Here is a 13,135-nt window from a genome sequence, read left to right as displayed (position 1 = left end):
ACCACCACATCTGGCTAATTGTTTTGATTTTTCATAGGGACAAGGTCTTGCTATGTTCCCTAGGCTGATTGGTAGGATATTTAAAGCAGTTATAAGAAACAAATCTAGTGACCCAATGTGAAGTAATACAGCATATACTTAGTGCTGATTCTTCTTCTTCTTTTTTTTTTTTTTTTTCTTAGTTGGAGTCTCACTCTGTCGCCCAGACTGGAGTGCAGTGGTTGCTCCCAGCCACCGCAGCCTCGACTTGCTGGGCTCCGGCGATCCTTCTGCCTCAGCCATCCAAGTAACTGGAACTACAGGCACGCGCTACCACACCCGGCTAACTTTGGATTTATTGTAGAGATGAGGTCTCACCAAGCTGCCCAGGCGGGTTTTGAACCCGCAGGCTCAGGCAATTCACTCACCTCAGCCTCCCAAAGGCGCGGGATTACAGGCTGAGCCACCGAGCCCGGGTGATTATTATTCTAAAAAATAATAAAATATAAGAAAATCCAATCTTTGGTAATAAATTAAGGTGATTATAATAAACTTGAAACAATGAACTCACTATAGGATTCTATAAAATAAAAAAAAACTATGTCATACCAAAATTATGATATAATATTTTTTTAAATTATAAAGATGTGGGGTACATTTCAGGGTTAGGTATATAAACAATGATCATGCAGGTACCCTTATTTAGGATATGATTTAATCAAATTTTATTCCTGAGCAATTATTCATGAGTACAACTATAGCCAGGAGCAGAACACACACCTGCACAGGTGCCACACAAAATGGTGGGGGCAGAGTCTTGGCTTATGGTGGTGAATTTCATTTGTCTTTTAGTACATTTCTTAACAGAGATGCTAGTGAGTAGGTCAGAGTGGTCTAGGACAGGCTGTATTTGCAAGAAGCTTACTCCACAACGGCTTTTGTGTTTGCAAAACCTGACTACTTAATATCTATGAAATTTGAACTGGATATGATATTGGAAGCCTGGATTTTTTTTTTTTTTTTTTTGGTCAGGGTCTCACTCTGTAGCCCAGGCTGGAGTGAAGTGGTACAATCATAGCTCACCGCAGGCTTGAACTCCTGCCTCAGTCTTCTGAGTAGCTGGGGGTACAGGTGCCTGCCAACATGCCTGACTTTTTTATTTTATTTGTTTTGAGATGAGGTCTTGCTATGTTGCGCAGGTTGGAGCCTGGACTTTTGAGAACCTGTTTCTCAGGCCAACACTGACTTGTTCGTATCTTCAGTGTGGCAGAGCTCCAAAGGTAGGGATTACAGGCATGAGCCACCACACCTGGCCACGGTCAGCTTTAAAACAGGAGTCAGCCTCTTCATCTGTGCTAATATTCCTGTGAACACAACCTTTTAGTCTTTGTCTTAGGGGATTAGTGCCATTCCCTTCCACTCCCTTCTACCCCTTTCCCACATGTACACAGCATCCCATTCGGTACTCAGACTCTCAAGAGCCATCAGCCATCGCTAACGCGCAAACATTCCTCTTCCTCCATTTCTCCACGAAACTCCCTTTTCCTGATCCCAGGAAGTTATTGAGGGAAAAACATTGGGTAATGAATGATGATCACCATTTGCATTTCAAGAGGATATGTAATATTGACATTCAGAATGTGTGAGAATGTCCAATGCAGAGCTGCAGATCGCACATGAGAGCAGGATGAAGACTAGGAGTCTCCTAAAATCTCCCTATACTTCATAGGTGGCTGGGTTTGGTATCAATAGTTGATACCATATTGGGGGACATGGGTTTTGATACAAATAATGCCACAATGTTTGAGAATATCTATGGAATTCATAACAGACATTTAAAGCAAATTTCCTTGGCTTAGCCTGTAATCCCAGCACTTTGGGAGGTCAAGGCGAGTGGATTGCCTGAGCCCGCGGGTTTGAGACCCACCTGGGCAACTTGGTGAGACCTCATCTCTACAATAAATCAAAAATTAGCCGGGCATGTTAGCGCATGCCTGTAGTTCCAGCTCCTTGGCAGACTGAGGCGGAAGGATCGCCCGAACCCAGCAGGTCAAGGCTGCGGTGGCTGGGAGCGTGCCACTGCACTCCAGTCTGGGCGACAGAGTGAGACTCCAGCTCAAATAAATAAATAAATAAGTAAATAAATAAATACAATTTAAAAATAATAAAAATTTCCTAAAAAGTTCTACTCTTCCATGAAAATTCATTCCTAAAATACAAAACACAAGGCAAACATCATTGTGAGGTTGTCTGTGATTACCTCAGGTAAAAATCCAGTTAGATTACATGACTGCTTAATTAGAATGTAAGGAGCCAGGGCTTTTCTGGACTCTAAGCAGACTGGATAGTAACATTGGTTTTAAAAAAGAAAAACAAACAAAAAAAGAGGCACATGATATGTTATTAATTTTCCTCTGAGAGTTAAGAAAATACATACCCTAAGATGTCATACAGTAAGAACTTTAACATTGTTTATACCATATTAGGAAAAAAGCTTACACTATGATTAACTAGCATGTTTTTCCATCTGATTTGATAACCGTTCTATTGGTTTGGGAAAACTGGAAGCAATTTAAGTAAATTTTAAGTTATTTGATTTTCATCTCGTAGTTTCAGAACTACGATTTTTCTCAGTATTAGATTATTATTCTCAAATATAACCTCATTTCTATGAGGGGGACCCCAAAATGCCCAGAATTATTTTTTGGAGGGTGGGCCCCTTTCAGAACAGGCATCCCCCACTGGGTAAGTGTTGTAGGGACCCGTTGGCATCGGTGTACCAGCTGGCATTGTTGTGAGAGATTGCATTTGGCTTCAGTGAAATTTTTTTGGAGATTCTTTCAACATGTTTGCCCATATCACGATAGGTGATTTAAGAGCATACCTGCCCACACCGCACTGAATGTTCAACAGTTTTTGACCAAAAACAACATGACCCCCGTGTCCCACCCTTCCTATTCACCTGATTTTGCCCCGAACAAGTTTTTTGTTTCCCCAGATGAGAAAAGTCCTCAAAGGGAAACATTTTGCTGATGCGAAAGAAGTGGAACAAAATACAGAAGAAGCACTAAAGCCATCACCATTGATGAGTTAAAAAACTGTTCTGAGAAGTGGAAAAAGCGTCTCCGTAGGTGTGTTGCATCAAGCAGAGAGTACTTTGAAGGCAACCGAAGTTTAAACATGTAAGAATAAATTCAAAATTTATATAAATAAGTTCTAGTTTTTGGGGAGGTTCCCCTCATATTATATAATAATCTCCTCACAAAATAACATTTGTTGGTAGACAAAACAAAATCAAAACAGTTCACTTTTTTTTCTTTTATATCTTTAAACAATTTTTTTCTTTAACACAATATAGTGTCGTTTATTGGCAAGAAATTTTTAATGCTTTATTAGAAGCTTTAAATGTATTTTAACACAAGGAAAGCTTTTAGGTACTTTTATTTAGAGATACGGGAAGAGGGAAGTCATTATTTATTAAGCATTCACTATATGTCAAACAGTGTTCCAGACATTTCCATGTGTGAAATCATTTCATTGTACCAAAACATTGTAGCAAATCAAAGGAATTGTTTATTGTAAATATTATTAATAATAATGAGTCTCGGCTGGGCTCAGTGACTCAGTCTGTAATCCCAGCACTTTGGGAGGCCAAGGTAAGTGGATTGCCTGAGTTCATGGGTTCGAGCCCAGCCCGGGGAACTTGGTGAGACCTAGTCTCTGCAATAAATTTAAAAAATTAGCCAGGTGTGGTAGCGTGTGCCTGTAGCTCTGACTACTTGTAAGGTTGAGGTGGAAGGATAGCTGGAGCCCAGCAGGTTGATGCTGGGGTGGCTGTGAGCATGCCACTGTACTCCAGCCTGGGCGACAGAGACTCAAACTCAAAATAATAATAATAATAATAATAGCTGGGCTCGGTGGCTCAGCCTGTAATCCCGTGCCTTTGGGAGGCTGAGGTGAGTGGATTGCCTGAGCCCGCAAGTTCGAGACCCGCCTGGGCAACGAGACCTCATCTCTACAATAAATCAAAAAATCAGCCGGGCGTGGTAGCGCATGCCTGTAATTCCGGCTACTCGGAAGGCTGAGGCAGAAAGATCGCCGGAGGCCAGCAGGTCGAGGCTGCGGTGGCCGGGAGCGGCCACTGCACTCCAGTCTGGGCGACAGAGTGAGACTCCAACTCAAAAAATAATAATAAATAATAATAATAATAATAATAGTAAGTCTTTATCTGATACTTTAGAGTTTGCAAAGAATGTTTTAATGTAATTTTATTTTATTTACATATTTATAGTTTTAAAAAATTAAGTAGTTCTACAAAGTTCATTATGAAAACAATAACCTAGAAGTCCCATGTCCTTCCCCTCAATTCTTATTTCCAAAGGCAAACATTCAACCCTTTTTTCTATTTCTTTTCATATTTGCAGCTATTTCTATCCTTATTAATACTGCTATTTTCAAAAGTTTTTAAGTTTTATCTATCAACTTCCTATAATGTGATGAGCATTTGTTCTCTAACACACCACCACCATCCCCCATAAACACGTACATATATCCCTATCCCCCTCCTTCCTCAATTATATTCTTGTCTTATCTTTGATTAGATGAAAAGTCAATGTTTATTTTATTTTATTGACTCAGACTCTCACTCTGTCAACCAGGCTGGAGTCAAGTGGCACAATCATGGCTCATCAGAGCCTACAACTCCTGGGCTCAAGTGATCTTCCTGTGTCTGCTTCCTGAGTGGCTGGGACTATAGGCACACGCCACCACAAGCTAATTTTTAAATTTTTTTTTTTAGAGACAAGGTCTTGCTATATTGCCTAGGCTGGTCTCGCACTCCTGGCTTCAAGAAATACTCCCAGGTCATATGGAAGCTCAATTCCTAGTTCTTTTAGGAATCACCATACTGTTTTCCATAAAGGTTGAACTAGTTTGCATTCCCACCAACAGTGTAGAAGTATTCGCTGTTCTCCATATCCTCTCCAGCATCTGTTGTTTTTGGTTTTATTAATGATGGCCATTCTTACTGGAGTTAGGTGGTATTTCAGTGTGGTTTTGATTTGTATGTCTCTGATGACGAGTAAGGTTGGGCATTTTTTCATGGGTCTGTTGACTGCTGAAATGTCTTCTTTTGAGAAGTGTCTATTCATGTCTTTTGCCCACTTTGTAACGGGACTGTTTTTTGGTTTTTGTTTTTTTTTTTCTACCTTTCAGCACGTTTGAGTTCTTTGTAGATCCTGGATGTTAGGTCTTTGTCAGATATGCAGTTGGTCTCCCTACTGGGAGTATACCTGGAGGAACTTAAATCACTCTACAAAAAAGATACCTGCACACGCATGTTTATTGCAGCATTATTCACAATAGCAAAAACATGGAAGCGACCATGCTGCTCATCTAAACTGAACTGGAAAAAAAAAAAAGTGGTACATATACATGATAGACTATCATGCAGCCATAAAGAAGGACAAAATTATGAACTTTGCAGCACCTTGGATGAATTTAGAGTCTATCATACTCAGTGATCTATCACAGAAACAAAGAACTGATTACCACATGTTCTCACTCATAAGAGGACCCTGAACATTTATCATAAGAAAGGGATTGGCAGTCGGGGGGTGGGGGGCACACTTCATCAATACAGTTACTTGATCTCAAACCAGGCGAAGTGGGGAACAAAGGAAGGCCCAGTCTTTACCTGTATGATTGTATGATGAACACTTGAGTGCCTAATCTTAAATTGTACCCCACATCTTTAAAATAAAAAAAAAAAAGAGAGAAATCCTCCTATCTCAGCCTCCCAAAGTCCTGGACTTATAGGCATGAGCCACTGTGCCTGGCCTATTTTTTATTACTAAGCCATATGATTATATTTCCTTTCTTGTGCAACTTTTTGTTTACTTGGTAGATTATTGTTTTGTTATTTGCATAGTTTTCTTTCTTTTTTTTTTTTTTTTTTGAGTCAAGTCTCACTGTCACCTAGGCTGGAGTAGTGGCATGCTCATGGCCACCGCAGCTTCAACCTACTGGGCTCAGGTACTCCTTCTGCCTCAGTCTTCCCAGTAGCTGGAACTACAGGCATGCACCATCACACCCAGCTAATTTTTTGATTTATTGTAGAGATGAGGTCTCACCATGTTGCCCAGGCTGGTCTCAAACCCCTGGGCTCAGGCAATCCTCCTGCCTCAGCCTCCCAAAGTGCTGGGATTACAGACGTGAGCCACCATGCCCAGCTTATTTGCTTAGTTTTTTGTGATTCTCTTTTAGAAATGAAAATCTCTCAATATATTATGAATTTTATTAGTTTCATCTCCTTGGAGACAGTCATTCTGGAGTTTTCTACCTCTTCTACCAACCAGGACTTGCTCTCTCTATCCCAGCTGCTCTTCTGGGATTTTCCTTTTCCTCTCACTTGTGCTGGGTCTCCTGTTTCTTGGATCCTACATATTTCTTTTTTATTTCTGTACTCTTTCATTTTATCTTTTCTAGTAGCTTCCTGAGAGAGTGTGTATAGAAGATAATTTTTTTGAGACCTGCACATACGAAAAAAGTTTTGATTTTCCCCTCACATTGATTAGATAGTTGTTTGGTTAGGGAAGAACTCTGGGTCAGGAATCATTTATCTTCAGAAATGTGAAGACCCTGCTCCACTGCCTTCTCGATTCCTGTATTTCTGTTGAAAAACCCACCACCATTCTCATCCCTGATTCTTTATATGCGGCCAATTTCTCTTTCTGAAAGTCTTTAATATCTCTTTGTCCCAAGCAATCTGATATTTCATTATGATGTACTTTGATTTAGGTCTTTTCACATCTATTGTGTTGTGAACACAGGGGGCCCTTTCAAGCTGTCACATCAAATTCTTCATTCTGGACATTTTTCTTACACTATTTATTTGATGATTTATTCATCTTCAATCTCTTTTGTCTTTCTGGGACTCTAGTTTATCACTATTGCACTAAACCTGGATTGATCCTATAAGTTATTTTTTCTGTTCTCTCTAATTTTATATCTCCTTCCATTTTTGCTTCACTTTCTGGAAAACTTCCTCAAGTTTATCTTCCAGTTCTTCTACTGAAGTTTTGCTTTTGTTCTTTTAAACACTATCATGTTTCATGTATCCAAGAGTTTTTTTCTGTTTTTGTAATTTTTCTTTTTTATGTCATCTATTCCTGCTTCATGGATATACTATTTTTTCTTATCTCCCTGTAGACACTAATTTGGGGTTTTAAAATTTTTGTTTTTTTGTTTTACTTTTTCTCCTACCTCTTTTATTTTCTCTAAGTTCTAGCTTATACTAGTATCTTGTCTCTGTCTTTGAGGATGCAAGCTGTAGCTCCTTGACTATTTGCTCATATTTAAGAGTGGAGCATTAAGACCTGATCTGAAGCTTTGTGTGCATGGGCAGGACTGCCAATTAGTGGGCTTCATTATAGAGTGATCTCACCAGGCTGATTCTTGGGGAGGCCCCCAGTTAAGTATCTTTAGGCCTTCTCTTTTAAGCTTCTTAGATTTCCTGAGAAAACTACTCCTTCTTAGTTTGAAGAAATAGGAACATTTAACCACCCCATCCTATCCTAACCCCATCAAAAACAGGATATGTGCTGTTTGTCTCTTCGTCCATTTAAGCTGCTATAACAAACTGCTTTAACCTGGGTAATTTATAAGCCACAGGAATTTGTTGCTCACAGTTCTTGAGGTTGGAAAGTCCTCAAGAATTGCTGTCCAGTGAGGGCCAGTTCCTGACAGATGGCACTTTCTGAGTCCTCACATGGCAGAAGGGAACACGACTTACCTCAGCCCCTTTTATAAGGGCACTCACTAATCCCATCATTACTTAATCACTTCCCAAAGGCCCTACCTCTTAATATTATCACATTCAGTGATAATTTTTTACCTATGAATTTTGGGTACACCAACTTTTAGACCATAGCATTATCTTAAAATATTTGAAGAGCTACTTTATGGAAGAAAGAGTAAACTTATCCTGAGCTCCTCCAGAGACCATATCTAAGAATAATGTAGAAATTTTAGAGGGGTATTTTCAACTCAGTGAAAGAAAACAATTACAGTAATCTAAAAATGGAATCTGCTGCCTCATAAAATAAAGAGTTTTCCATCATGGAACTCATGTATTCATTTACAAACCCCTTCAAATGCCTATTACAATTGACATAGTTTCCTCCCTGATCACTAGTTGCTCATGGTCTATTGAGGAGAGAGAAATGTCTGAGCCTAAAGATTCCTGACCTCCCAGGTCCTCCTGCTATACCTACCATGGAATTTATACCTCTTTTTTGGAGCACATGTAATTACTCGCTTAATGTCTGTTTTCCCTACAGTCTCTGAGCTCCAACAAGGGCAAGAACCATGTCTTCATTGTTCACCACTTTACCACTTAGATTTAACATGGTGCATGTTTAACATTTTAGGTGCTCAAGAATATTAGTTATCTGAAACAACCCAAAATTCACATTGCAGATGAAAAAGTAATACGATATAAAAATAATCACGGCACTAGAAGAGGTGAAGGCACTCAACTCAGCCTGGGGTGAAAAGGGAGGACTTCCTGAGGATGGTAGCATTTAAATAAATTCTTTAAAAATGTGAAAGAGTTAATAAAGCCAGAAAGGAGGGCAGAATTCTAGGAAAGAAAATGGCATGATCAAAGGTACAGAGACATTCAATAATATGTCATCAAGGAGCTACAACATGTTCAATGTAGCAAAGTAACAGAGAACATATTGAGGCATATGGAGAGAGGTGAGACTAGAAAGCAAGACAAGGGCAAGGTCATACTGAGGAGTTTGACAATCACATGGCAATAATATGACAAAGAGTCATTCAAGGCTCTTAAGCAGAATATCTTACAATTTAGAAAGATGATTCTAGCAGCAGTACGTAGGATGGATGGGAGGTGGAGGACAGAGGCAAGAAAACCAATCAGGAAGCCATTACATTTGTCTTTATGAGTGAAGAAAAGAGAGAGCAGCGAGCCACAGAGAAGAAAGACTTGGACCTGAATGGCGAGAGTATGTCAAGTGTCTTCCAGGTATCTGACTTCAGCCGCTAGAATTAGATGGATTCACCAAATCAGTGAAGCAAGGACAAGAGGCAGATTTTTTGAGTGGGAGATATGGTAAATTCAGGACAGGTTATATTAAGTTTGCAAGGGCTATGGAGACCAAAATAGGAAGGAGCACCAGGCAATTGGATCTAAAGGTCATTCATTAGCAAATAGATAACTGCAACTGAGGGTGTAGACAAAAGTTGCTCAGCCAGTTATTCCAGCACCATTTTCTCTTTCCCCATTGCATTGTTTTGGAGTTTTTGTTGAAAATCAATTGACCATATTTGTGTGGGTCTATGTCTGGACCGTATTCTGTTTTAACGATCTATGTGTCTTGTCTCTGGAGCATTATTGAATGATGAATTTTCAAGATGGTTCCAGGTTGGTGCTGGCTGTCACATGGGAGCTCAGCTGAGGCTCAGCCATTATTTTTTTGCTCTATGGGCCTTTCTACTTTGTTGCTTAAGTTTCCTCACTTCATGACTCCTGGGTTTCAGAGAAAAGAAGCAGAAGGCTTATTAATTGTTGGGATCCGAGGTCCCAAAATGTTACTTCCTCTGCATTCAATTCAACAAAGGAGACATAAGCCCTCCTTCCTGATGGAAGGACCTGCCTGCATGTACAGGGAGCAGCAGAATTGTTTGAAGGTCATCTTTGAAGACTACCTACTACTTGGGTTGTTCCTTAATCTTTTATTTCTTTGCCCATTTTGGCTGGTTTTCATGAAGGATATCCAAGTGCCAGGGCTTAAGCCATCACCCTTCTCAAAAGTAGTCCCAAAGAATGTTTCATTTATATATAACTTATGGTACTAAAATAGTGTTTCCTAGAAAACAAGCACATTATTTTTCTAATTTTTATTGATGTATAATTTACATATAGTGAAATATGCAGATCTTAAGTATATAGTTCAATAAGTTTTGACAAATGCATGTAACTGTGTAGTACGTACCCCATAAAGATATGAAATATTTCCCTTACCCAAGAAAATTATCCTGTGCCCTTTCTCAGTCAATGCATGCCCCTACAAGCAATCACTATCCTGATTTTTTCATCTTATATTCGTTTGTTTCAGAACTTCATATAAATGAAATGACACAGCAGACACTCTTTTGTCAGACTTCTTTCATTCAGCGTAAAGTTTTTTGAAGTTCATTTGTGTTGTGTTGCAAATTGGTAATTTGTTCATTTTAATTGTGAGTGGTATTTAATTTTATAAATATACTTCAATGTATGGAACCATTCATCTGTTGGTGAATATTTGGGCTGTTTCTAGTTTGGGCTATTACAAGTAAAGGTACTATGAGCATTCTTGTATAACTCTTATAACACATACAATTATTTTTCTCTTGGGTAAAATTTCTGAGTCATATTTAATTTTCCAAGACATTGTCAAAGAGTTTTCCAAAGTGGTTAAACCAGGGTTCTGGTTGCTACACATCCCTGCAAATATTTGATGTTGCTTGACTTTAATTTGAGTCATTCTAGAGGTATGTAATGGTATCTTACATATCTTGTTGTATTAATTTGAATTTCCCTAATGACTGATGATTTTGAGCATTTTTTTCATATACTTATTGCCCATACTTATTGCTTGTTAAGTATTTATTAAAGTACAATCATGTGTCCTTTAATGACATATGTTCTAAGAAATGGGTCATTATTCAGAGGTAGTCTTTGTGTCTTAGGGGAAAAAATGCATTGTTAGGTGATTTTGTCATGTAAATATCATAGAATATACTTACACAAACCTAAGTGGTAGAGTTTATTACATGTGTAGGTTATAGTACTTTTTAAAAAATAATTTAATGCATTTTAATAGCAAACTTACAGGAACAGCACAGAAGACAGACAACATTAGAAACATGTACTTGCATGTAGGACAACTCAGTTAGAAAAGTATAGTGAATGGATGGAATCTACTGTATGATACAAATGCTACAAACACCATTTAGTTGCCATCAATAAGAAATTTACTTGTTTTAAAAAAATCCAAATGCTGGCATTGTCCAGAAAAATTTAACAGGTTTATTTGTAATTGTTATAACGTCGAACCGCTGAAACTTGTTCACTGAAACATTCTGACTTGCATTAATGCTTTACATCCCCGCTTTTATATTAAAAATTCACACACACATGAAAATGGAAAAACTGCCAATACCTGATTTCTGTCCCCTATTTTTCCACTCGCAATCATATACTTAGGTACCTTTTCACCCCATGGGGAAAAAAAAATCTAACGCTCAGAACTACCAATAGTAGGAAGAAGAGAATTTTTTTTTTTTTTTTTGAGAATGAAATGTTTCCCAGCAGAATGGATTTAAGCCCGCCCTCCACGTAGGTGGCGTGCTAGCTGGAGGTCTTTTGGCATAATTGTTACACGTTTGGCATGGATAGCACACAGGTTGGTGTCTTCAAAAAGGCCAACCAGATAGGCCTCACTTGCCTCCTGCCAAGCACTGCGCTCTGGAAGCGCAGATCTGTTTTGAAGTCCTGAGCAATTTCTCGCGTCAGACGCTGGAAAGGAAGTTTGCCAATCAGAAATTCAGTGGACTTCTGATAACGTCTAATTTCACGGAGTGCCACAGTACCAGGCCTGTAACGATGAGGTTCCTTCACCCCTCCAGTAGAGGGCGCGCTCTTGTGAGCGGCTTTTGTAGCTAGTCGCTTCCTGGGTGCCTTACCACCGGTCGATTGGCGGGCAGTCTGCTTTGTGCGAGCCAAGGTATAGAGACCTCCTTACCCCGCTTCTCCTTCGGCTGGAGCTCGGCGAGCTAGAGGCGGCGCTGGCACTGGAGAGCGACGGCAGCGCGGCGGCGGCTGCGAACACCAGGTTGTGGTACTTGTAAGCTACAAACCAGTACAGGATGTTACTGTACAGAAGACTATCAACAAATGTAACACAGTGGTATTTGTGTATCTAAACACAGACTAGGTACAATGAAAATACTGTATTATCATCTTATGGGACCACCATTGTACATGCAGCCTAGCATTGACCAAAACATTGTTATTTGTCACATGGCCATATTTTGCCCATTTTTAGTTGTTGTTGTTGTAGAATTTGAAATATATATATACTATGGGTATAAATCCTTCATTAGATATAATTATTATAAATATTTTCTTCCAGTATGTAGTTTCTCTATTCATTTTCTTTACCCATGCTTTTTGATAATTACAAGCTTAAATTTTGTGTTATGTCTAATTTATCAACCTTATCTTTGGCAGTTAGTGCTTTCTGGGAACTAAGAAACATTTGCATACCCCAAAGTCATAAAGATATTTTTCCATGTTTTCTTCCAGTTTTAGATTTTACATTTAGGTTGACAACTTATCACAGATTTTTTTTTTAAACAAATGCACCAAATCTATAGGAAATCAGTGATAATGTTATTTACGTGCTGAAAATATTCAAGCAGTAGTAATTCCTCCATAAAAAATAACAGCATATATCAACAAAGTATCAAATCTTCTTTTATATATTTGATTGTAAAGTTGGAAGATAACAGATATTTTTTGTCTAGATTATATAAACACATTAGCTCTAAAATGTAATAGAAAATGGCTTTGCCATGAACTAGTATGTGACTTTGACAACTTTACTTAATCTTTCTAATCTTCAGTTTTCTTTCTTATTAAAAATACAGATTAATAAACTCACCTTCATAAGATTATTATAAAGATTAAATTAATATTTGTAGGGCATTAGTATAGCTCTTACCATATAGTAACTGCTAATTTAATGACAACTTGACTTTCAAGTCAAAGCTAAGAAGAAAAAATTGATGACAACTGATTTTATTTTTACAGCAAAAATTACAAGAGAAATAGTCACTATCATAAGATACTATTAGTACCTTGTTGCTGTAACAATTACCACAAATTTAGTGTCCTAAAACAACGCAAGTTGATTATCTTATCACTCTAGAGGTTAGAACAATGGTCTCCAACCTTTTTGGCATCAGGGACTGGTTTTGTGGAAGACAGTGTTTCCATGGATGATGAGGGGTGGAGAGAGGAATGGTTTGGGGATGATTCTAGCATATTACATTTGTGTACTTTATTTCTATTATTATTACATTATAA

At 38.5% G+C, this 13,135-nt stretch overlaps 1 pseudogene across 1 annotated transcript; it reads right to left on the bottom strand.

Moving 5' to 3' along the window:
* Positions 1–10,996: 10,996 nt before the first annotated feature.
* On the bottom strand, positions 10,997–11,779 carry LOC103270596 (annotated as a pseudogene). Its single transcript, XR_002482540.1, has one exon. The product of XR_002482540.1 is annotated as a histone H3.3-like (transcript).
* Positions 11,780–13,135: the final 1,356 nt, after the last annotated feature.

Source organism: Carlito syrichta, unplaced genomic scaffold (genome assembly GCF_000164805.1).
Source record: "Carlito syrichta isolate Samal-C Ts95f unplaced genomic scaffold, Tarsius_syrichta-2.0.1 Scaffold309876, whole genome shotgun sequence".
Taxonomy (NCBI): Eukaryota; Metazoa; Chordata; class Mammalia; order Primates; family Tarsiidae; genus Carlito; species Carlito syrichta.
The sequence above is the reverse complement of the archived record's forward strand: the minus strand, read 5'-3'. Positions and strand labels throughout refer to the sequence as shown.